Genomic DNA, 23,825 nt, shown 5'->3' with positions numbered 1-23,825 from the left:
CGCAGACTTTTACTTTGCTTTATATAATAAGTTATTACAACTGTTCAGCACTACATTCCAAGATAACCACCACTGCAATCAATACAGCTTTTTATTTACTGCTTGCTCAGTCATGTGGCAGTCAAGGGGCAAAAAAAAAAAAAAAAAAAAAAAAAAAAAAAAAAAGTCTTGCAGCAGCGAAAGCAGTTGAAAAGGGCCACCCTATCCAGACACACAGGAATAGTCTTTAAACAATATCTTACTGTCCAGAACAGACTAGATGACAATCTGACCACAGTAATTTTCTAGGAAACAGCAGCAGCAGCGTATCAGAGTCTAAGCAGGAGAAACACTAAGCACTTGCACAATATAATCTTTGTAATCATTTTTCTAACTACGTAAACATCTAGTACTATAAAAAGAAGAGCAAGCCATGAAGGAAACATTTGCGAACAAATAAGGGAAAAGAATCTAGCAGCAATGAAAAAGGAGGTAGGATATGCAGGAAGGTTTATGTCCTATGGAACTTTAAAAAAAGAACAAAGGGAAAACTTCTTCCTATTTGAAAGAAATTGAGATTTCTTCTGAAGAACCTGATGAAGTCAAATATATACAGTAGAGCAGCGTGCCAGCTGATGGCTCTGTAGAAATACATCCTCTTCTATTCCTGAAATCACAGCAAGATCACAGCTGCTGCCGAAGCCTACAAGTTTCTAGGTCCAAAACTACTATTCTACAGTCAGTAGACTAGCAGTGGTCTCTGCAGCTAAGCAGGACTCCCAGCCTGCTGACGTCCCACTGTATTCGCACCGACTGTAACGGAGTCACCTCGGACACTGCCTTGACTCTCCTAAGCCGCCACTTCCTCCATGCAAGTTCTTGTTATCCCTAGCTCACTTTGAGGGTGGTCTGTAGCCAGAAAAGGGCCTGCCCACACTTTCCTCCCTCCTTGTCTATTCTCCCCACCTCCCTAGCCTCACAACAAAAAACCCACACAAAAACAACATTATTAGTTTTCCATCAAATTAGGGAACAGCCTGACTCACCCTGTGGTGGAGCAGGCACGTCCGAAGGAAGGGTGGGGTGAGGTAAGAACGCTACTGTCCCCGTTTGGCAGGAGCCACAGAGACGAAACTAGGTGTCATGTGAAACTGCAACCCCAACCTCTACGAAAGTGTTGTTTAAAGGTTTAGCGTGACATGAAAAAACACCTACGGTAGGCGAAGCATGTACTACACAGTAAGAATCCCATTTGCTGTTCACTAGAACTCACAGGCTACACAGGATAAACATTAGCAACTCTCTTTTAAAGGTGGATTGACAATTAAAGTTCATTCCATAAACTTTATTCCATATTATCAATTATTTCATACCATGCCACTGAACTTCCTATACTCCCTAAAGAGTGGAGCGACTCAGGGTTCTGGCCTTTGACAACTGTGTAGGTGGATTTTGGTCTAAACTACATACAAATTTAAAGAAATACAAACAACTTGATTGTAAATACTAATGCTTAAATCAGCAAAGCTAAGATTTTTCCACTACAGGAATTTTATAGTTGTTTTTGTACAAAGCAAAGATTTTAAGTATTCAAGACATCTATAGTGCAACTTGAGAGGTTATTTTTAAAGATCGTGAGCTACTATAAATATTTCCTAGCAGTTTATTTCAACTGTCACATGAGCTGGTTCTATGGATGGAAAATTAAGTGTCCATTTAGTCAGGATTCCTCTAGAAATCAGAATAAAAATATCACCATTTAGTTTTCTAAAAATATCTATCCACAGAAAACATGAAATGCCATATTTACATGTCATTCCCTCACAGTGGTTAGACTGGTATCAAAACAGCAATCTCTCAGCTATCAAATCTAGATTCTCTCACTCCTCATGAAATACAGCTAATTTTTCCACAGATAATTGTTTGCATATTTTCCACAGCCCTTGATTATTTTGTCTGTTTATCTTTTGTACTTTATTTCTGTGTATTACTCTGCTGTACTCACGGCAGTATGCTCTAAGTTTTAAAAACTGAAGCCAAGACTTTTAAACCACAGTGAATAAAGTTTCCACTTTGATATTAATGCCTCCACACAGAAGTGGCCCAGTTTTCAAAAGATGCGGAGCCCTGAAATTTGCAGTTGACTTCAGCAGGATTTAAGAGACATGAGAAAAACGCAAACATGTTGACTGGCTTCAAATTAAAATTTAATTTAAGCAACCTGCCTTGAGAAGGGGTTAGATGACCTCCAGAGGTCCCTTCCTATGTAACTTCCTCTGAGTCCATAAAGAACTTTTCATGAAATTAGCATGTAAATGAGATTATCGTCTTTAGAAACTTTTTCCTGCAAAACAGGTCTACAGATAGAGAATAGCACTTTTTAAACAGTATTCCAGATCTGAAGTTTTATGAGAACTGGTTTGAACAATGAGGATAAAAGGAACTTGCTTCTTACATATGCTTCTAAAATGTACAGTTTAAAGGAGGCAGTGAAAAAATACAGCAGTAGGAAGGTATCACCATTCTTCTCAGGGAAGTACACTGAGTTCCTGCTCTCCCTAAAGGTTATTCACAAGGAACCAAGCAAACAGGTAAAACTTAAGTCTCAGGCTTTTGGTAGACTTCAGACACTTCACAAAAAGTGCATCATTTCTAATGGATACAAACTACAAAATTAGCATAATGGCTTCTCACAGCTATCATGAATATCCTTTGCCGTATCTTGAAATTTCTTCAGCGATCTTGGTAAGTTTTCAATAGCAGCAGGCAGAGGGGGACCTGGCATGAGGACCAATTCTGCATCATGTACTCTAGGATAGTGAGGTGGGGCAAAAGACCTGGAAAAAGGCTAGACCTGGTTAATTCGCAAACTAGATGATGCACATTTGCTAATCTAGATTACTGCAGATATTTTATATACTTGGGAAAGGTTGGCAAGAAGCATTAGAATATGCTGAATTCTGTTTAAAAGTCTTAAACTATTCAGAACCATCCAATTTTTTTTAATAAAAAGAATCTACTAAACATTTAAATGATGAGATGGTCATATATTTTAAACTAAAGAACTTTTTTTAATGAATCATTTGTAGATGTTGCATTTAGTGCTTGAATTTAGTGCCTAATATCAGGTTCACAGCAAAGTCTAACAGCACTGCTTCAGCAACATCACTGAAGTGGAACAACCCAAGGCATTAGGAGGTAGCTAGCTTCTGCTGAGAAAACCCTGCCCTTTTCTTCTGATCCCAGCTGCACAGTCCCATTGCTGCCTGTGCAATGAAAGCCCTGCTCCGACTTCAGGGTGAGCTACTTCCAGAAGCTTAAATGATGAAAAACAAAGTGTAACAAAAAAAGGCGAATGGAGTTGGCACAAAGGAGGGAGAACTGGACGGCCAGGCAGTAAGTAGGGTGGGCAAAGGAAGAAGAAAGCTAACCCAGGAGAAAGACCTCATTGAACATAGGCGAGTGTGAGACAGTTCTCTGCAAAGCTGTGTAGCTCCTTGGGCCAGCAAGGTGAAGATGTAAAAAGAAGCAGGATGAGTGATGGAGGTCAGGGTGCCAGTTTCTTCAGCCCCAGGGTTGCCTTGACACTTTACAGTTCTTAGGCTCATTATAAAAAATGTCAGTGAAACTACAGGCCTAAAAGTCTGGCTTTGTAATAGCCCAAGCCAATCTACAATCAGTGCTGTAATCCCACCCACTGTCCTGCCAGCAGCCCAGCAAAAACAAAAATGAAGGTTTCTGCTGGTTCAGCTCATTGGGCTGGCTCTCCACAGGGAGAAAAATAGGTAGCAGCAGAGCTGCTGCACGGGGGGAGCAGAAACAACGAGCACAGAAGAGGGCACAACTGGTGCAGCTAAGCGAGATCTGTTCAAACAGATATTTGAACGGCCCAAACACCACAGTCAAGACAAGTAGTGTCTGTTTTCATTAGACATGAAAAAAACATAACTTTCACCGATACTTCAATGAAATAGATTTTTTTCTCCTCCCCTACAAAAGCACTTTTTCCTCCCCCCGCCCCCCCAAAAAAGCAAAGACACAAAAAAAACACTCAGACACTACCAGTGAACTGTTGTTGCTGGATCTCTGTCACTGCTCATTCTGTTCTTAATCCTTTTACTTTGATTTCTATGTTACAAGAGGCAAAGCTGTGACACAGAACCAGGTAAAAACGGTACTAAACAAGGGTGAGTGCACAGTTTTAAATACAGGTTAGGATTTACAATTTCTATATATTTACCTACTTCAAGAATTTTAAAAGTTGGCTAAATCCAATCTTACTAAGATGCTTTTGTTAACCACCATTACTGGAAATTCTTCACCTAACGGTAGAATAAACGTTAACTAGCATGGTACCTAATTCTTTCCACTACCATATACTTTTGCAGGATTTGGTATCCAGCTGTACTCACTTCTCCCACTGTGCAGACACCGACTGTCAGAATCCAGTCCCTTGGCGCAGCGAGGCACATACCAAACCAGAACTACGAGGCAGGATATTAGGTCCCTGGTTTACAAGCGCTTGCATATTTCACTTTCTTCTGTGGGATTCTCAAGCTGATTCTGGAAAGTACACGAGGAGTCTACACGATGCCAGGGACCAGCAGAACTCAATGGCAATGAAACTGTCTGGAATTAACTTTAAACAGCTTGGTCTGGAAGTTGGCTCCAAGTTGACTGTGCTTCTTTAAAAAAGTAGAAGCTGCACATGTGTACATGGGCACGCACACGCACTGGCTCATCATTCAAGTAAATATGCGGAGAAACCAACGTTTCATTTGCTTGATCCCCATCCAACAAAAAAATCAGAAAATATTAAATCAGTACTAATTCTGCTCCCTGGTGTTTTCCTTGCATTTCCTACCAGTAATTACTTGTTCCACTATAAACAAGGAGGAAAGAAGGAGTAAACATTTCACTTACAAGAGATTTAAAAGATATAAATGGTTAATAGTTAATCTCCTTTCACATTGTAAAAATAGACCTATATCACTGAATTTCACCAGCAGCCAATTAAATGTTTTATTCAGCTATTAAAATGTTATGCCTCTAAATTAGGAGCTAGATGAGTTTCTATTACAAAAAAGTAAGACCGGAAATTGAGGTTTTCCTATATATAGATACCTCTTCGCACAGGGAGTACGAGACTCGCTTTTCAATTATTTCCGATAGTTCAATCCAAACCTTTAGGAGAGACAGTTATTCTCCAGCATGGACAGATTTTATGTATCTAGGAAGAGGAGTTAAAATAATAATAATAATTAAAAACAGTGAAAAATTAATTAGGGGTGAAATTTGCTCCTAGAAAGAGGGCACAGTACAAAATACAAAGCTATCACATAAGCAGACTATGCTTAAGTTTCATTAACAGAGACGCCATGGATTCTAAAAGTTGGAAAGATGCCCTTCAAGGAGAAAAGAAAAATCAAAATTTTAGACACAGACTAGACATTCTTCTTCACTGGGTCAATTGCTTATAGAGAACAATTTGGTCTGGATTTTTGATGTGCATTAAATGTGTTAGTTTTCCTGCATAACCAGCTCTGAGGTCTAATACACTCAGAAGTTCTTGTTCACAGCCTTTTGTTGTACAAACAAGATTGCTGAACAAGCATTGAAAGAAAACCAACAATCCAAGTCTAATGCAAAATTAAGGATAAATTTTATGTACCTTTTTCATGACACTCACTTACGTAGACACCTTGAAGTATAATGTCATTTGAGGGGAAAAGAATAATCCTAAAAACTGCTCACAGTGAATACCTCTGTCATGAAGTTAAACGTAATAAAGCTGAAAGTAGTCCCGGTCTTCCACTGTAAGGTTCAAAAATAATTAAGATCATTTCAGAATCACAGAATAATTTAGGTCAAAAGGGACCTCTGGAAGTCATCTAGTCCCAAGCTTGGTTTCAACTCTGTAGTTAAAGCATGTTGCTCAGGGGATTGTCCAGTTAATTTTGAAAGTCTCCAAGGATGGAGATTCCACAGCCTCTCTGGGTAATCTGCTCCAGCACTTAACCACCTTCACAGTGAAAAATTTTTTCCCTCATGTCCGGATGGAAGCTTTTTTATTGCAACTCATTACAGTTGCCTTCTGCCTTCTCCTCTGCCTCTCAGAAAAGTCTGCCCACATCTTCTCTACAGCCTTCTTTTAAGTCATGGAAGACCACAGTTAAGATCCTTCTCAGTCTGCGTTCTCCAAGCTAAGCTTGCTCACCTACCTTGACCACCACGTGCCCCTAAGGTACCCCACTCACCTCAGCAGTGGCCCTGCGCCGGGGTCTCTCCGGTTTGTGAGCATCTCTTGTACTTTAGGGCCCGGAACAGGACAGGGTGTTCCAGATACAGCTCCAGAAGTGCCAAGCAGAGGGGAACAATCATTTCCTTCGCCTGCTGGCTACACTCCTGCTGAGGTGGTCCAGGCCGTAGTCAGCCTTCATTACCTCAACAGTGCATGGCTGACTCCTGCTCAATCCCCTGACTCCCAGAAAAGCTGCTGCCTCAGCAGGCAGTCCCCAGCCCTGGCTATTGCACAGGGTTATTCTGCCCCAGGTGCGAGACTCAGCATCTGGCTTTGAGACTTCATGAGAACATCACCTTGCAATTACAAAAAACTAACTTTGTCTATTGATTGAAATCTGTACGAGCATATAGAAATCTCTAAACAAAGTTTAAAAAACAGCTTTCAAAAATGTTTTTACGAAACAGACAAACTGGATCGATTTTGACAAGAAGTAACTTGTCAAATAAGTGTATAAATGGCAAATAGATATCATTTCATGCAGACATTGAGACAGCTACCTATATTTATCTTACATTGTCTATTAAGTTAGTGAAAGACAAAGAGTTTCATACGAAAGAGTCATTGAAAACTTCAGAAGTCAGAATTCAAATACCAGATAACATGAGAAACTTTCAAGATTATGTTTACTGACCACTTGACATATGGCACAGATCAGTAACTGATATAAATTTGTATGTGCTGATGTAAAATAGTAGCATTGCTTAGAAAAAGGGAACTAACACATATCAAACTCTAAATCTATATTTAATTGAATTTTAAATGTAATTTATTTCCTGCCTTTAAAACCAAAGTAATCAGTCAGAGTAAGATGTGTTATTCTGGCAGTTAGAAATACTTCACAAAATTTTCCAAGTAGGAAAAGTTTAGCTGGTCGGACCAGCTTTCACAGACATTCTCCTACCCAAATTATGACAGCATGTACATCTCTTTTTTAAGGAACCGCCGAGAAGAGTCAGTTCCTACTGGCAATAAAAGCAATAAGTCAAAACACTCTTCTCAAACTACAATCATTTCCCCCCACCCCCTTTTAGTTCTAATAGCCAGATTTTTTCATTCCTAACTGTGTGTTCAAGTATATTCCCAATGACTGCTGTGGAATAACATTCACATATCACATAGCAGAAGTAAAATCAGAGTCAGACAGAAAATCATGCAGATTTTTCCCCATTTCTAACCTCCTTTTTCCAAGAGTACATTCTACTTGCCAAGTTAGAGGCTATTCTAGGGTGGAAGGACCCTGCCTCCTCCCCATTCAAGCTGTATCGGTTTGCAAAGTAGAATACAAGGTTCCTTGGGCTGATAAGCAACAAGAGAAAATAGTCCTAGCCCAGTGATCAAGGCAGCTAATGGAAAAAGGAAAAGATTTGGATATTTAATCGCCATTCTGAGGCTTAGTAGTTCACACATTTTTAGTTCAAACATTGCAAAATCTAGTAGATTTTCTTGTGCATTTTTTCATCCAGAAAAACAGATCCAGTTGCACAAAATATGGAATTTTTGTTTACTCCTGCTGAACAATGTAACCTCTCAAAAAGGACACAATAATTACCCTGTATTTAGAATACCAATAACTATAGTATCGGTGAACACGACGCAGGAAGTGTCAGAAGTGCAAAGTTACAGCTGAAAAACAATCTCAGTCTCAAATTCCTTGGAAGATGCAAGCAAGGCTTCAACATTTACCAGCAACTCTGGGGTTACATGTAATCATGTCTACACTAGGTCACTCCCAGCTCAAAAGTGTACCCACAATACAGAGGTGCCCAGAGAAGAACCCAGAGCCTACCTACCCTTCCCAACATACAGCTACTACCAAAGTGGCAGATGCCTCGTAAAGACTCCAAAAGAGCATCCTTTACCAACTGACTGACTGAAATGCAATTTTGATTTTTTTAATTTAACCGTAACAAAATTAAATACTATCCAGTCAGTAGCCTAGTTACTTCATAAGGAATAAATAAATAAACAAACTTTAATACTTACTCCAGAGAACCTGCTCCTGTGTCAGTCTGACTGTTTAGTGAAGTTACTTGCATTAAACATCTTTTTCTTACTACTACTCTTGTTTTCTTGGAAGGCTCCACAAGATGACCCAAATGTGACCTAAAAAAAGCAAACACAATGTGATGTTATTAACCAAATGAGAAATTAACCCATTCATAGTTGGCTTACTAACTCCGTGAACTTTTTTGTGCAGAAGTATCTGATTAACCACACATTTTCATTCTCTTTGAGTACTACAGTACCATATTCACATCACAATCTAATGATTAAACAAATCCTACAGCCTCAAACTGTAACAGGTCATCAGAAAGGAAGAAAAAAGGAAAAATATGGAGAAGATGCCATTTCTTCTAACAAAGTAGTTATTGCAGACATGAAGAAGTGCACCCAAATAGTCAAAGTTAAGAACAGAAACATTTGTTAGCTGCTATAAACAGTTTTTAATTTCTGTATAATCAATTTGGATTAAATCAACAAACATCTATTGCAATTAAAGACAACAGAAGAGGAATACAGAGTTGCTTTTGTGCTTTTACTCTTGTCTGTAAGCTGATCGAGTTAGAAGAGTGTAATGTCATACATAGGTTTGTGAACTGTGGAAAACTGGACCTGATGACACCATTGATCCCATGTTCCTATTCACATTTCAACCTGCAAAACTGCAGGAGAATGGTTCAATAGGTCTATTTTTTGCAGCCTCCTGCAGATGTACAGGAAAGGGATCTCCACTGAGCCAAGACATTCTCCATTTAGCTCTACTTTGCAAACCAAATTCTCAGCAAAATGAAAGCAAATGAAAACCCCCTTGAGAACAAAGTAGTGCTACTAGTTTGCACTGGTATCATCTGCATGTTTTTGGGGCAAGCCACAAAACACAAGACATGTAACTACCTTCCTCCCCCCATTAACACCTCTTCCTAAAACGCGCTAAATAGCCCACATTGATCTTGTAGGAACCCACATACAGCACAGAAATCAGGAATGAGGCAGTGGAAAGGGCTAGTGGGTGGTCATGCCCCTGTGCCACACAGAGCAGAACCTTTCTAGAAAGCAACTGTGAAACAACTTAATTTTTCTCAGATTTATGTGGGTGCACAGCAACTATTTTTGCCTCATAGACATTGAAGAAAACTAAGCTACATGACCCACAGTGTTTCAAAATTGCACATGTGCTACTGCCAGCATATATAACATTATTTATCCTAAAAACAACTCCTGTCTCTGTAGAGCTTGGCAAACCACAGAGAAGGCTCCCAAACGCAACGTGGGAATCACTGGCAAAACGCACAATACCAGTTTTCTAATATTAGCTTTGATATGCTTGAATAAACCATGACCTTATTTCTTCCCTATATTATACAACCTTCCCATTATACTAAGTTCGTAAATGGGAACAATGTGTAACACAGATGTGTTGTCAGATTTGCTGAGAACAAAGAAAACCAACGCACTAAGTAAAATAAAATGCACTCAGAAGAGAAAGCAGGCAGCAGTACTAGCGTTGTAATTTCTGCTCTCAGCCTTCTCCTGTCTTGTTCTTTCCTTTCTCTTCACACTACATAGTCCAGATCATGACCTGAAATGAGAGCGCGCTGCTTGGCTCCTATCATGTTCCAAATCATTCCCAACCAAAGTCAACCTTTTGCACTGTCTTTATCTGCAACACACCAGGAAGGCAAGAGGAGCTAGTATTTCTCGTGTCTTATTCAGAACTCGGACAGAAATAAAAAACTTAACTGTTTTTGCACAGCAGTCAAGGCACTGGTAGCCAACTTGAGGGCTAGCATATGCATAAAGTCTGAGAAATAACCAGGGTCCATAAATTGCTCACATTTAGCAACCCAGCCTGTCAAAGTTTATCAATTCTTATCTTCCCCACAGTCTACAGCTTGCTAGATTTCTGCCCATTTCCCTCCAGTGCCAGCTGCTCACTGTCCTCTGTCCTTCTACTCTCATAGTAGTTTGGGGAATTTCATCCATCTCTGCTACATTTCAGACCTGGTATCAACAATATGCTTCCTGCTGACCCTCTGCAACCAGCTGCCTGCTGACGCTGGCCAGGAGAACGGCTAGCCCTCTGGACCTCAAAACATGTATGACGTATGCAAACAAACCATTCACTACTACTTTCGAGTGTTACAGACAGACTCCTGCCTTCATCTTGGGATGACAGTGCAGCTTTCTTTTTCTAGCTTACCATCCTTTCTCATTTTTCAGACCAGTAGAACAGAAGTTACAAGAGATGGTTATCAGTGTAACGGCAGATCACATCATGGTCAGCCTTTCAAATACCACTACCCTTTCTATCTTCAAAGCACAAGTGGAAAGTTTTTCAAAGGTGGCGACTATATGTTTATCTAACAGACCGAAGTACAAACTCTGTTGCGCTATTAATTAACCTAAACAGCTAGCAAGAACCCCAGCTACGTAAGAAGCATTCATGCATAACCTCCCAAGAACAGAGAAAGGATCAGAAAGACTATTAATAAGATTTTAGCATCTGCTTCAAGCAGCGAACACAAGCTAGGCTCTCTGAGGTGCACACACCTCTTCCCCACCGCATCACCCTGGGGAACGTGGAAAAAATAAAACTGCCATTTGGACTTTTTCACTGGGGGTCTCCATCATGGGCTTAGCCAAAAACACAAAACCACCCCAGCTCGGGCGCTCGCCCTTCGGTCGACACCCACACCACTTCTACAGACAGCACCGGAGACGGAGCAGAAATTCTATTCCGTAGCCACTTGCTACTTGCGAATCACAAGACAGCCTGCAAAACAATCTTTTTAATGAATCCTTTTATTATGCCTTTATTACACAGATGCGGCTTTTATCCTAACCATAAAAGGTTCTTGTTGTTGGGTTCGGGTGGGTTTTTTGTTTGTTCTGGTTTTTTGTTTTGTTTTAGAAAAAGCCTTGCAGTCTCATGAAATAATTCAAGAATCAGATAACTATGTGATGGTAATCAAAATTTTTGTAACAATACTGTAAAATTTTCTAGAGCTTGAGCTCTTTGAATCTCCCCTCTGTACTTTTCTTTACGTCCACAGAAACACCGATAAGTGTATGACAAAAAAATGGCATGCAAGGGAGGAAAGAGAAAAACGTGCAATGAACCATTGCCTAAAACTCCTGCATGGCATCTAACCTAAACCAAAAACGATCACAAGCCAGGCAAGCAGGCCACACACACACCTTTAGAAATATGTAAGATGCTGTAGAGCAATTACCGGGCTCAGTTTCTGGCCCTGTGGCCGCCTTCTCCACTATACCAATTTCTAGACCTATCAGGCAGGCTCCCCTACAAATTCTGCCAGAACCTGCAGAGAAACTGTTTGTAAGAGCAACTGCTTCAGGTCTGCAGCAGGTTAAGGAACCGTGAGTGGGCTGAATCAGACGATACAGCAGTTTCTTGACCATCTTTCTCTTTGCAAATCCATTTCCCACTCTCACTGCCACTGAGGGAGGCATCAGGCTCAGGGCTGAGAGCATTAGCAGATATTTTGGACAGCTACACACAGAGAAGCATACAGCAAGGGTATTTTATAGCTTTTGGTTCACATCTTCAGCTACCTCAAAGCTGTCTCATGCATTTCATGCCCTCAATAGCACTGAAGACTGGACAAGTGCACGTCAAGCTGAATTAGCTGCTGTAGCATCCAAGCAGCTGTGATGAAACTCACTATTTTACCGAGTCTGAGACAAGAAAAGGATTAATCAGACAAAAACACCAAATACTTCCAAATTAACAAGATACAAATGCTGAGGAAAACACAGCAGTATGTTTTTTCTTTGCTTCCTCAGTCCTAAGTTTCAGCAGTAACAGGCACAAAGGTCTTCCAGAACTTTTACTCTAAGTAATTAAGCTATTATAACTAAAGTCCAGGAATTAAAACAGTAAGAAAAAGAAGAGCTCCCCACAGTACACATCTGGTTAAATCACAGCCACCTCACACTTCCAGATACCGCACATTTTAGTGTGAGCATTGAAAATACCAAATAAAGCTTGAACTTTGAAAAAACGAATTCCTACATATTGCACAGTATTGCATGCAAGGTGACCAAAACAACAGAGCTGCACCTGATCATCCTCCTAATTATGTAGTGCCCATGGTCACTTCAACAGGACTAGCCAGGTTTGACCTTTTAAAGGGGGCACCTTTATTTCTGCACTACTATCAAGACACAATATTTTATCAATAATGAACAGTGTACTGTTGTATACACAGCAATGTTATTCCTGGTGTTCTACACTCATAGGTGTTTAGGGGTGTTCAAAGACAATAATATCCTGGAGAGAAGAAGGGGGGGGGGCAAAAAAACCAAAAAACAAACAAACAAGCCTCAGCCTTTTCTGAAGTGTCTCACTTAAAAATCCAGAACACAGTCGCTCTGTGCAACCCATTTATCTCATACAAAATCTCTTTAACCAAAACAAAACAGGCATATAGCCACAAGCTCTCTTCACATAAAAATACCCACAGAAAGTAAAAAAACACAAGTAGAGACAGAAACTGCAGATTACCAAGCTCTAAGCCAAATGAGTTGCATAAAGGAGAGCTAAGTCAGAACTACAAGTCAGTTTACAGCCCTGATCTTTCTTCTTAAGATGGACAAAACAAAGACCACAAAGCATTTTGATGAATGTCTTGAAGAACATTGCCCCACATATTCTAAAGCTAAATGGATAACAGCTAGAAATGTGATTTGAAGCTAATTCAGTTACATTTCTTCATTAAAAAGAATGTCATAGCATAATTACCGTACTCCGGTGCATGATTCAGAGCAGGAGCTCTGTACTCACCCCACTATGAATCACCCTCCAAAGAAGCCACGCTCACCCTACCTAGAGAGCTAACCTCACTAAGCTGTGGCTCACGTCTTTGAAAACCCCTTTAGTGTCTGACATCTGTTTAAGAGAAGTTTGTACTCACACACAGGTACCCTACTAACGTGCTTCACCGCAAAGCGGGTTTTTTACTGGGTCACACTCTCTGATGAAGAATTCCTTTCAGTTTAGAACTGTAAGGCAATACTAAAAAGATCTTGCAGGTTTTCATTAACTATTTATTTTGAAAATACTGATTTCTACCAAGGTGTCAGTTAGTGAACTTTTTATTTAATTTCCTGGGGGTTTTTTCTATCACAGTGATATATCCTGATGGCAATAAGGGTTAAGTCCCACTGTAATCCTCCTACCCACTGCTACTGAGAACTCCACAGAGTGGAGGGGCAGATGGCAATCTTTTGTCCTTACAATGAAGTCGAAGAAGAAAGCACTTGCGGTTCTTGCTGTCACCGCATAGCAAAGGACCTCAAGGAGCAAATGCTGGAAACTTTCAGTTGACAAGGCATCACCTGCACGATTTAGGATTTCTAAACAAAAACAAAGAAATGAAAAAGATTGTTTCTTCAGAATGATCCAACTGTTTTTCTTCTGTTGTTCCACCTTGAAAAGTGCCCCAGGCAGAGAAGAGGCACAAATCACTGATAATAAAGCTATAAGACTGTTAGACTGCAAAATTTTCCTCTCTTGTTCCATCAGCCAACCAACCATTCGGTGAACCAGACAGCAGGGCGCTGAAATCAAGGTTAGCAAAGTCTCTGTGAGAAGTGCAGGAGAGCCTGCAGAAGATGTGTTCAGTGTAAGAAAGGGTTGCCTGGGCTGATACTTTAAATAACGCCCCCCCCCCCCCCCCCCCCAGATTACCACAACATCCTGGGTGAGATCCTGGGACAGAGAACATGCCAGACCTGCAGGGAGTTCACCGTTCAACCACCACAAAGTTCTAGGCTACACATAACGGTTTTATAAAAAGGGCACTGCTTTTACAACTCCTCATGACTCACAAATCCTTAGATTTGCTTTTTATTGATTCATAAGTAGCGAGTCAACCTAGTAATATTTTCCAGCTCACTTCCAGCTCTAACCCAGTCTAGGGCACAAGCGATTACATGACTGGCTCAGCAGCAACAAAGCTGCTCACAAAAAAAAAAACCAAAACAACAAAAAAAAACCAAACAGTTCAGACTGAACAGACTCGTCTGTGCAAAGACTTAAGTTCCCCCATGTCCCGTCAGAGCCCACACATCACTTGCATCCCCAGGCCAGTGCTGCAGCTTCGCTCCAGTTCCCTACATCTAGCATGTGAAAGGGAAGAATTAGAAGGCACGCTCACTGCAGTCACACCGGGAATAACGCTCCTCCAGGACACCCATACCTGCACGTGTGCATGCGGGCACATACACACAGGGCACGAAGCTCAAGGCTCAGCTAACTGAACCACTGAGGAGTAATTTAGGCAGGTGCAAAAAATCACCACCCTGCACAAGCCCTTGCAACATCTACACAGATGTTTGCAATAGTCAATGAACTGCCAATCTGCTATCTGCTCTGCTATCATTGTAGACCCCTCAGCAGTCACACAGTTCAAAGTCCATCTTTCTGAATACTAAAACAGATTAAATATGATAAAGAGTTGATTCCACACGGATTTTCACTACATTTAAGTCAGTATTTGAGAACATGCAGAAAGTCACAGACTGTTTAGACACAGAAATCTCAGCAGGTGCCAGCAGTGGGGCAAATCCTGTATCTGTGAGCTTTAAGTGAAGCACTGCACCTCACGGTCCTATATCAAACCACAATTATGTCCCATAATGTTTTTTGGCTTTGTTTTGAAACCTATTTTTGAAAGCAAGTTAATTATTTGGCAGAAAAGAATGTAAGGTCAGTTAGAATTGTTAAGGAACAAAGTTACCTGCCCATCCCTCTTTTTGACAAAGAAATCTTATATTACTTTATTAAACTCCAGGCCATTTTCAGACAGCCTAAATTTCATAAAGTCCTCCTCCATTATTTCCTTCTGAATATCTTAAACACCCTGAAAGACTTTTAGGGTGTGTAACTCTCATCAGCTAGGTGTTTCCTTAAGAGTTTTAGAGTATGGCCCTTAATCGTTAATGTATTTTTTCTGACTACTGTGTTATAGATGCAAAAAACGCTGAGAAGGGGAAAAAAACCTTCCATTGATCCCATCCAAAATTTACAACAAATATTTGCATTTTAAGCACAGAAACAAAACAGTGAGCTTTCATCATGACTCTGCAAAGATCTTATCACAATTAGTCACTTGAAAACATTAATGACTACTCTTGCTTTTTGTGATCTCTTCTACATAGTCTACATTCTTCAGTGCTTTCACATGCTGATGTTTCACTTTGCCAATTATGTTCTGTTAAAAAACCAATATGGTGAAACTGTGTGAATTTACTTCTGTGTAGTTCCCAAAATATGCTCTGTTGTGTGCATGTTTAATTTTTTCATAATTAAGCACACATTAGTAGAGTCAATAGCAAGGCTAAATAATTTACTTCAGTAATAAACTGTTATGAGCTTTTTGTGAAACTACTTCCAACTTTGCTCCAGATATCAGTTTTAAGGGGTTTTTTTTCTTTTACAAACAAAACAACCTCCAAAACACTGATTAAAACAGATTTTGAACTAACACAGTAATGTCTGATCAACTTCTGCTTCAAAGATGCTTGTTGCTACAATCCAACCTACTGCTTAATCCCAAATATTACAACAGGATAAATATCAATAGTATTTAATCATTCATATGTACGTAGTGAATATTATCTGAAATTAAAAGCAATTACTAATATTTGTTGTGATCAGGAAAGAAAAATTCAGGCATTTAACAAATGCAGTTCACCTTTAACAAACGCTATATCCAGCATTCAAAAGCAAATCTCCCCCTTCTTTCATGTCGTGAGACTTCTATTGCCTCCCACTCTGGTGCTGAAAAATCAGGCTCTCAACGGAGTTATACATCTTACATGCCAGAACGTACAAATTCACGGGGTGCATGTGCAGACCTTCAAGAACCTCAACCGTGCTACGAAGCAGAAAGGGATATCACTGAGAGGAACCTGGAACCGAGATCAGCGGGGTTTGAAGAAAGAGAGCCACGCTCCTATCACGTTCGCCATTCAACAGAGAACCTCTTAGGCATTTGAAGGGGCAGAGAAAAATCAGCAAAACCGAACAGAAAGCTAATAGCAAGCCTCAACACAGTTTTGGGCTTCTTCCACTTTCTCTGAAACACGGTAACGATGACAGCTTTGTAATCTCACTATTCCTTCTATTCTTCATGTACAAACTAAAGATTGGCAGTACTGTTGACTAGGAGGTAATCAGTGCACAATTTATGATACGATATGTATCTGGGAGTGATTTTGAGACTCAGTTTCCTACCAAAAATGAAGGCAATCACATTCCCAGGTCTCAACATAATCCTTTTTACCCATGGCTTTGTTTTACAGGAAGATGCTTTTATCCCTTTTCTTAAATATTTTTTTCCCTTCTATAAAAGCTGCAATGCAGTATATATTGGTAGACTGTTTCCCCTAATGTCTCTTTCCATAAAAGATCTACAACCCTCTCAATCAACTAGTACATCCATTATTTAACAAAAAAAGAAAAGTGTGTGGCTATTAGAGATTGTCTTCTTAGAAAAGAACAGATAAGGCCTTGTTGGTGATGCTAGGAATTTTTTTTTTCCCTCCTTAAACTAGTCCCCCATCCCCTCCCAAATTAATAAACATAATTGAGCAGGTTTCCTTCTGAAAGTTAAGCATCAAACATAGAAAGAATAGCTCAACAAGTACATATGTAAAGGCCCTGGTCATACAAAGGCTTTTTTAGATTATTTCATGAAAAAAAAAAAAATTCTGAAGTGCCAAACACTTCGCCATGACAACTCATAACATTACCCAACCTAAGAGCCACAAAACTCGAACTACTCTCAGGCTAGAAGCAGGTGGAGTGCTTGGTTTCAAAACAAAACCAACCCTGCTCTTGTCAAATCAAGAGTTCAAATCTAGATTTGGATCAGAAAGTCACATTTCAAAGCTGTTCATAGCTTTTCCACTGCTCTTAGATATATCACTGAGAATTTTAGAACACTTGATAAAAGAAACACCTTCTTCCTTTTTACTTTAACAGTTGCAATGATCAGCATAGCAATTTAGACTGTATGGCACTTTTCAGCTTCCTTTATTAATGAAAAAGTTGCAATAAATTAAAGAACAATGTTTTTCTACAGTATCATTTCTGACAGAAGTGAAAACGTTTTGTGGTGTCCCAGGAACATTCCAGAGGAGAAATTTACTTCTACATTCCAAGCACGAACAACTGTAGTAGAGCTACACCTTGCTCCAAACACCTTCTTTGGAGCCCTGCCGTATTTATTGCTCTGTTAAACCCTACTGTCTGCAAAAAGAGTAGCAGCAACCAAGACCCTGTGTGATGGAAACGCTGGTACAGCACTGAGCGCGTGGGAATACTCTTCCTTTACATAAAGAGCAATCTTCTTGGCAGAGCCCTAGCACAGGTGAATGACTTCTCACCATTAGTGTTTCAGATGCGATGTTGATTAGAGCAGCTCTAACCAGAGCAAAGAATGCTACAATATGGTCAACTTGTGATGCAACTCTTGATACCGAGATGAGCCATGAACAATAACACAGGAAGAATAAAATACAACCTTAACTTTCTGTGTAATATCTCTAAAAATACCACGAGACTAAAAGAGGACCCCAAGGAAAGCTGGACTGAAAACCACCTTCACGCACTGAGCCTTTTTGACAGGCAAAGTGTAGAAGGACTGAGGAGAGGAGGCAGCAGATGCACTCCAGCAAACATCTGCAGCCTCCTTCTGCCTCTGGATTACAAGATGGGTATTTAGATGGGCTTCTGGCAATAGGCACCTGTAGCTCTCGTGAGTGAGGAGGAGCTCCTTCTTCCAGAGCAGACCCCTGGAGAGCCCTTCTTCTGACAACCATCACTCCACTACTGGTTTCCCATCCTCCATCTTTGCACCCTCCTCCTTCAGAGCAACTTTCCCCGCTACAACATGTTGCTGCGCTTCTAAGTACCAGCAAAATAATGGTGCGCAGGGATGTCAATCTGTGAGCACAGAAGAGCACGGGAGCAGCAGCATGCATAGCTAGAGAAAGCAGTTCTTAAAATGTGCAGTAAATTCAGTAATCAAAGAAAAATGACTTTTGCAAAAGAAAGCAAAGGCTTCTCAGTTTTCATACAAAAGTTGTTTGGCCATGATTAAAATTTCACACTAAACTTGACAGTAAAAGCTTATTTACCACAGGGTGCAAACCTTGAGGAAAGACTCAAACAGTAATTCCCTTAATGCCTTTCAAGTTCTCCCCCATCGTAAGTCAAAAAGAAAACAAAGTCCCTTGATATCCTATTCTACTTCTCACAAGAAAGCACATCGCAGAACAGAAAATTAGACAACGCTCAGGCCATTTCCTTTGCCACTGCATTCCAAAAGAAATCTTTCTTCATCCAGATCTGTTAAACACTGAAATACAGGAGCTTGGGCTGAAAGTCTCAGATATGCTGCCATTTCTGAAGACTCCTCCTTACACAAGGAGTCTAAACAACCCTACTTCCAATCTTTCAAGAAAACTGTCATTATGGAATTCTTTATTACTCCACAAATACAGTTTAAACCCCCCCACACACAAACATGAAAAGTAGCGTGCTACTTTCCTGACCAACAAAGCCATGACCAACTAGCAATGAAGAATTACCTTTTGTCATCAAGAAGGTGAAAAATTTTAACAATAATTGGTTTATAGTAGGCCTGGCTCTGAGACTTTTACCTTCTTTCATTTCATTAACCCACAGACTAATAGCCTTGTCTTTGGAGCTTCATCAGTCTGGCACACATAGGCAGCATCTTTCACTCATGCCAGCCAATAACCCCAAGCAGTGATGTACCAGTATTTTAAGATCAGCAAACAGTGATGGGAAAACAAAAAGAGCCACCAAATGCTGAAGGACTTTTCAAATCTTGTGCTTGCTTGCAATGCAAGTTAATCAGTCATCAAAGTATAAATAAAACTGAAAATACAGCAACTTAATTTGTGAAACTCACATTAAGAATGCAACTTAGGACACTAAGGGAAGAATTCCTCTGCCTTCTCATAAAATTTACCTAGAAATTAACTGGAACAGGCACATTAACCCAGGGAAAACTGCTATAAATAGAAGGGGGTTAATCACTCCAATTTCTATTCTCATGGAAATAGTACACTAAAGATTCTAATTTTTTAATATGATGCTTTAAAAATACTTTAGCTGCTGTACTACAGTCTGCTTACAGTTTAGGGATAATTTATGCTTTTCTCTCCTTCTCCTCCCCCCCAAGAAAGTAGATATTCATTCACTGAAAGCACTTTCACAGCACCTACACAGAGTTAAGATGTGTATCAGCAGGGATGTGTTATCTTATGTTTTAAATGGAGCCACTTGAAAAAAAAATCATTCACAGTTTCTGCATCCTAATTTAAAACACACAACCACTTGCTGTTCATTTCAACTACCACAGCTGCTACAAAGAAGCTTTTTCAGCTAAGTGTTTGCATGTGTCTTAAAGTAGCAGCTCAAATATTTAAGGTCTGTTTAGTAGACACTGTGCATGTTCACAGACATAAAAGTAAATTTTAATCAAGCAAAAAAGAAAAAGAAGTCCCCTCATCCCCAGTGCACAACTGAGAACACTCAACAATAACTGAATTTCTCCAAACTCATCTAGCAGCTGTGTGACACAGTTGGAAACAGAACCTAATTATCCTTATTCCCTAGCCAGTGCTTTACCCACAGTATTTCTCACCCAAGAAAATTAACATTGACGTTTTCAAGTTAAACAAAATGGAGTAAAGGAAAAATTACAGAGACAGAAGTTCCTTACTTAAAAAGTGGAAACAGATAAAGACTTTTATCATATTATGGTGAATAACAAACTGAATATAAGGTGATTTGTAATCCAGTGTATTTGCAGTGACAGAAGTAATGAATTTGAATACACCTATTGGGTGCTTTCAAAAGACTTAAAGCTGCTGCAAATCTTGATGAAACTATTGAAGAATTCAGAGGAAAAATGATGAGAACAAGCCTTGATTATGGCCTTAGTAACTCTTCTAACTTTTTTAGTTATGTCTTCACATTCCTGTAAATCTGTATCTTGTTCTTACTGAAGAACTCACATGCCTACTAGACAATCCTTCCCTTTTGTGATATATCTTTCAGCTATTTAATCACTCTAGCTCTTAGTACACTAGATTTATTTTATAGCCCCCACAGGAATGGATAATTATGACAGATACCAATACAAAGATTACTGTATGAAAACAAATTATTTTTTATGTACTATTATCTGAACTCCAATAATCTAGTACTTAAAAAATGGTATCTTAAACTTGAACCACAAATTCAGAAAAAAATGCTCTTATTTAAGTAACAAATAAAGTCAGATCTCTCTCTCGAGTTTAGTAGTATTATCCATATACTTATTTGTCACCCAACTAAAGTGTAAAAAAACATTTTTAATAAAAAATATGACTCTAGTACATGACTGCCACTAATATGAGATTGTAATTAATTAGGAGAAAAAAAACTAGGAAAAACATTATTTCCAAAGTGCTAGGGAATTAAAACTGGCCTAGGATGAAGACTTACCACATACTGTACAATTTAATGCACATCTTAGTAATGCTGTTTCTTCATCTTTAAAATAACCTACAAAATTTTGCAATTGTTACAAAGTTTTATTTGAAACTCTATAATCACACAAAAGTTATTGTTAGAAGAAAAGTTAGTTATGTGGATGAATGCAGATTATCTGCATATTAGGAAATATTAGGAAAAGGTTTGGGTTTTTTTATTGAATAAAAAGATTAAAGGACTTATCACAGGCATAATGTCTCTCTTGCATCATTATTTCAAAGCAGCTTGCTGAGGACTGATGAGTCCCCTCTCCGCCCTCCTTTTTATTATTAATACCAGAAAGGAAAGCCTCTTTTTTGCTAGCAAGAGCATTGTGCCAAAGATTAATGTGTCATTTGCAGCTGACAATCTGCCAGACTAATGATGCTTTTCTTCATTCAAGTCAAGAGTGTTCAGAAATTACTACTCACTTTCCAGTCAGCATTTATCACACAACAGGAACAGTTCAGATTCCTAAACATTCTCCTTACATGAAAAGGAAAATAAGACAGCTGTTCTCCACATACACCCCTTGACGCTTAAATCATTACTAAGAATAAACAATTCATAACACTTTAGCAGATGCAGCCAAGTAGTCTTCACCTCCCAATGTTATGGCTCAATCCTGATGTCATGGTGCACATAAAACACACATGAAACTTCCATTCAAAATTGATACAGGAAAACTGAAAGAAAAAAGCTACATTTAAAGTTTTATTTCCTGCTATGTTTGGACTCACTTTTGTTATTTTTTGTTAGAGATTTCAATAAATTAATTACAGGACTTGCCTTCTACTTTGTCTCATCGACACTTGGCTATTTCGCCTGCCTGTGCAGACTGCAAACACATATACGCACTGCCTGCAGTTGCTCTACTGCTTTCTGTATGTCAGGTACTGGCTCTTCTTTACCTACAGGACCCTTGGTTATAACTCAGCCACTCTTTCTTAAATAGCTTACTTTACTGATATCTTGAATTGCTGCTTACAGCAAGGCATGTAGACACCTGGACAGTAAAATTCAAAATTACTGGCAGTAAGCTTACTTTTCTAACACATGTATCAAGTTCTACTGTGTGACTTCTACCTTTCTCAAAATTTTAATCTAGTCCACTACTTCTACTCATATAGTTATTTTTGCTTCCTTTTCTGGAGCTTTCTCAAAGTCCGACTGAGCTTATCTCTGAAGCATACTGTGTGAGCAAAATGCTTCAGCCAGGCTTCCTTTTAAGACAGACATGAACAAATATCATTCCTAACATCTTCTCGCTACCTAGACACCAGGATGCAGGAATTGCTCCCCTGCAGCAGGTATCTGGGAGAATACAAAGGGCAATGCCAGACATGAAAACCTATAGGGCATCCTGCTGAAAGGCCGGCCCAAGCTGCCCAGGTTATTTTGCACCCAGGAATAACAGCCCTACTCTTAGTATGCTGCAACAGCATCCTCAAAGGCCAAATGACAGCCCATAACGCACCAGTACTGGTCTGACAGCCACAAGCCACAGACACACCGAGCAGCCATGAAGCGGAGGAGGAGGAAGGGACAACGGTTTCAACGGATGCAGAGGCGCACCTAAGGAAGACGCTCAGCACGTGTGGCTAGAAATGCAGGTACTCCACAAATACTCCAAGCCCACACAGTTTTCAGCAGAACACAACAGAGGGCCCCCAAAGGCCTTGCTTCCCTTACCACCATCCATGTAGGTCCAGAAGGGAGCTGGAAAAAAATCATCATCAGGAGAGAGCCAAGAACATCCCCAGCCATCTTCGAGCATTGACAACTACCGGATCCAAGAGCAGGCCTCCCAGCATCATGATTTCTACCACCAACCTCTAAGTCCCTCCAGTATACCTCTAGTCCCAGACTGCTGAGCCCTTACTACAGCAGCCCAATTACTCATTTCCTAGCCTGGACCCCATGACTACTGGTTTCCTTCCCTCCCACAGCAGTCACCAAACAGTCCTTTCTTTTGCAGATTTCATTTTACAAAACATTACACTTTGCAAAGCGTAAATTATTTATATCATCCTTGTGACAGGACCCCATGGCAACAGGCACTGTAGCAAGCGGACAAGACACAGAGTGAACAAGACGCTCGCACATGGTTAACACACAGGTCCTTATTTTCTTTTGGGGGAGGGGAGGGAAATAATGGGGGATTTGGGGAGGAAGAATTAGCCAAGAGTAGTAAGTTAAACAATAGACTACAAGAAAAAATAAGAAATATTGAAAGGTGGATGCTGCAAAAACATATGTGGGCGTGTGCACGTAAAGAAAATGAACGGCAGGCTACCCTCCAGCCCCTTGCAAGGTGCAATACAGAGCGGTGATACCGACATCACTGTGTCACATACGTGACACAACGTCTTGTGACAACAGAAAACCTACTCATCGTGTTGAAATCCGAAAGCAGTCTCATTCGGGGTTGCAAATGTAGTAACTTTGTTTTAAAATCAGGTGTGCTGTTAATAATGGATCCTGTAGCCCTGAACATCTAAATTGTTAAATGAAGATAATATAGTACATTTTGAACTAGCATTTTTCTTGGGAAATAAGATGGCACAACAATATCAAAATCCACCTCTCGCAAGCACTGCTTTTATTTAGAAAAAGATGTTAAACAGGCATTGTTCAATAAATAGCCACCCCAAGAGTATGGTGCACTAGCAATGTTTCCAACTATTTTCTAGAGACTTCTAGAGATGTTTACAATATTCTATAAAGCTTTCTACCTACTCTGATTTTTCAACTGCGTCTAGTACTCTATTCATACAAGCACAACTCGTCAAAAAAGAGGGCATGTCTTCTATATTAAATCTGTCACAAACGTTTGACAGCAGGCCTGCAAGCTTCTTACAGTCTCAGGCCCATCCTGCAGAACACCAACCACCGCATGGGCCAGACAGAAGCTCTAACAAGCATCTGACAATTCTTACGCAGATTTTTGAAATAAGTATT

The 23,825-nt window shown here is 39.8% G+C and overlaps 1 protein-coding gene across 2 annotated transcripts in view; it reads right to left on the bottom strand.

Moving 5' to 3' along the window:
* The window catches only part of PIK3CB (phosphatidylinositol-4,5-bisphosphate 3-kinase catalytic subunit beta), a 105,120-nt gene that overhangs the window by 56,827 nt on the left and 24,468 nt on the right, over positions 1 to 23,825 (bottom strand). For both annotated transcript variants that reach the window (XM_026109718.2, XM_026109717.2), the window contains one exon: positions 8,267 to 8,386. The gene's annotated coding sequence lies outside the window, so the exon portion shown is untranslated. The remainder of the gene's footprint in view (positions 1 to 8,266; positions 8,387 to 23,825) is intronic.

The sequence above is a fragment of the Dromaius novaehollandiae genome, chromosome 9 (assembly GCF_036370855.1).
Source record: "Dromaius novaehollandiae isolate bDroNov1 chromosome 9, bDroNov1.hap1, whole genome shotgun sequence".
Taxonomy (NCBI): domain Eukaryota; kingdom Metazoa; phylum Chordata; class Aves; order Casuariiformes; family Dromaiidae; genus Dromaius; species Dromaius novaehollandiae.
Note: the sequence above shows the minus strand (reverse complement) of the source record. Positions and strands in the feature narration are given on the sequence as shown.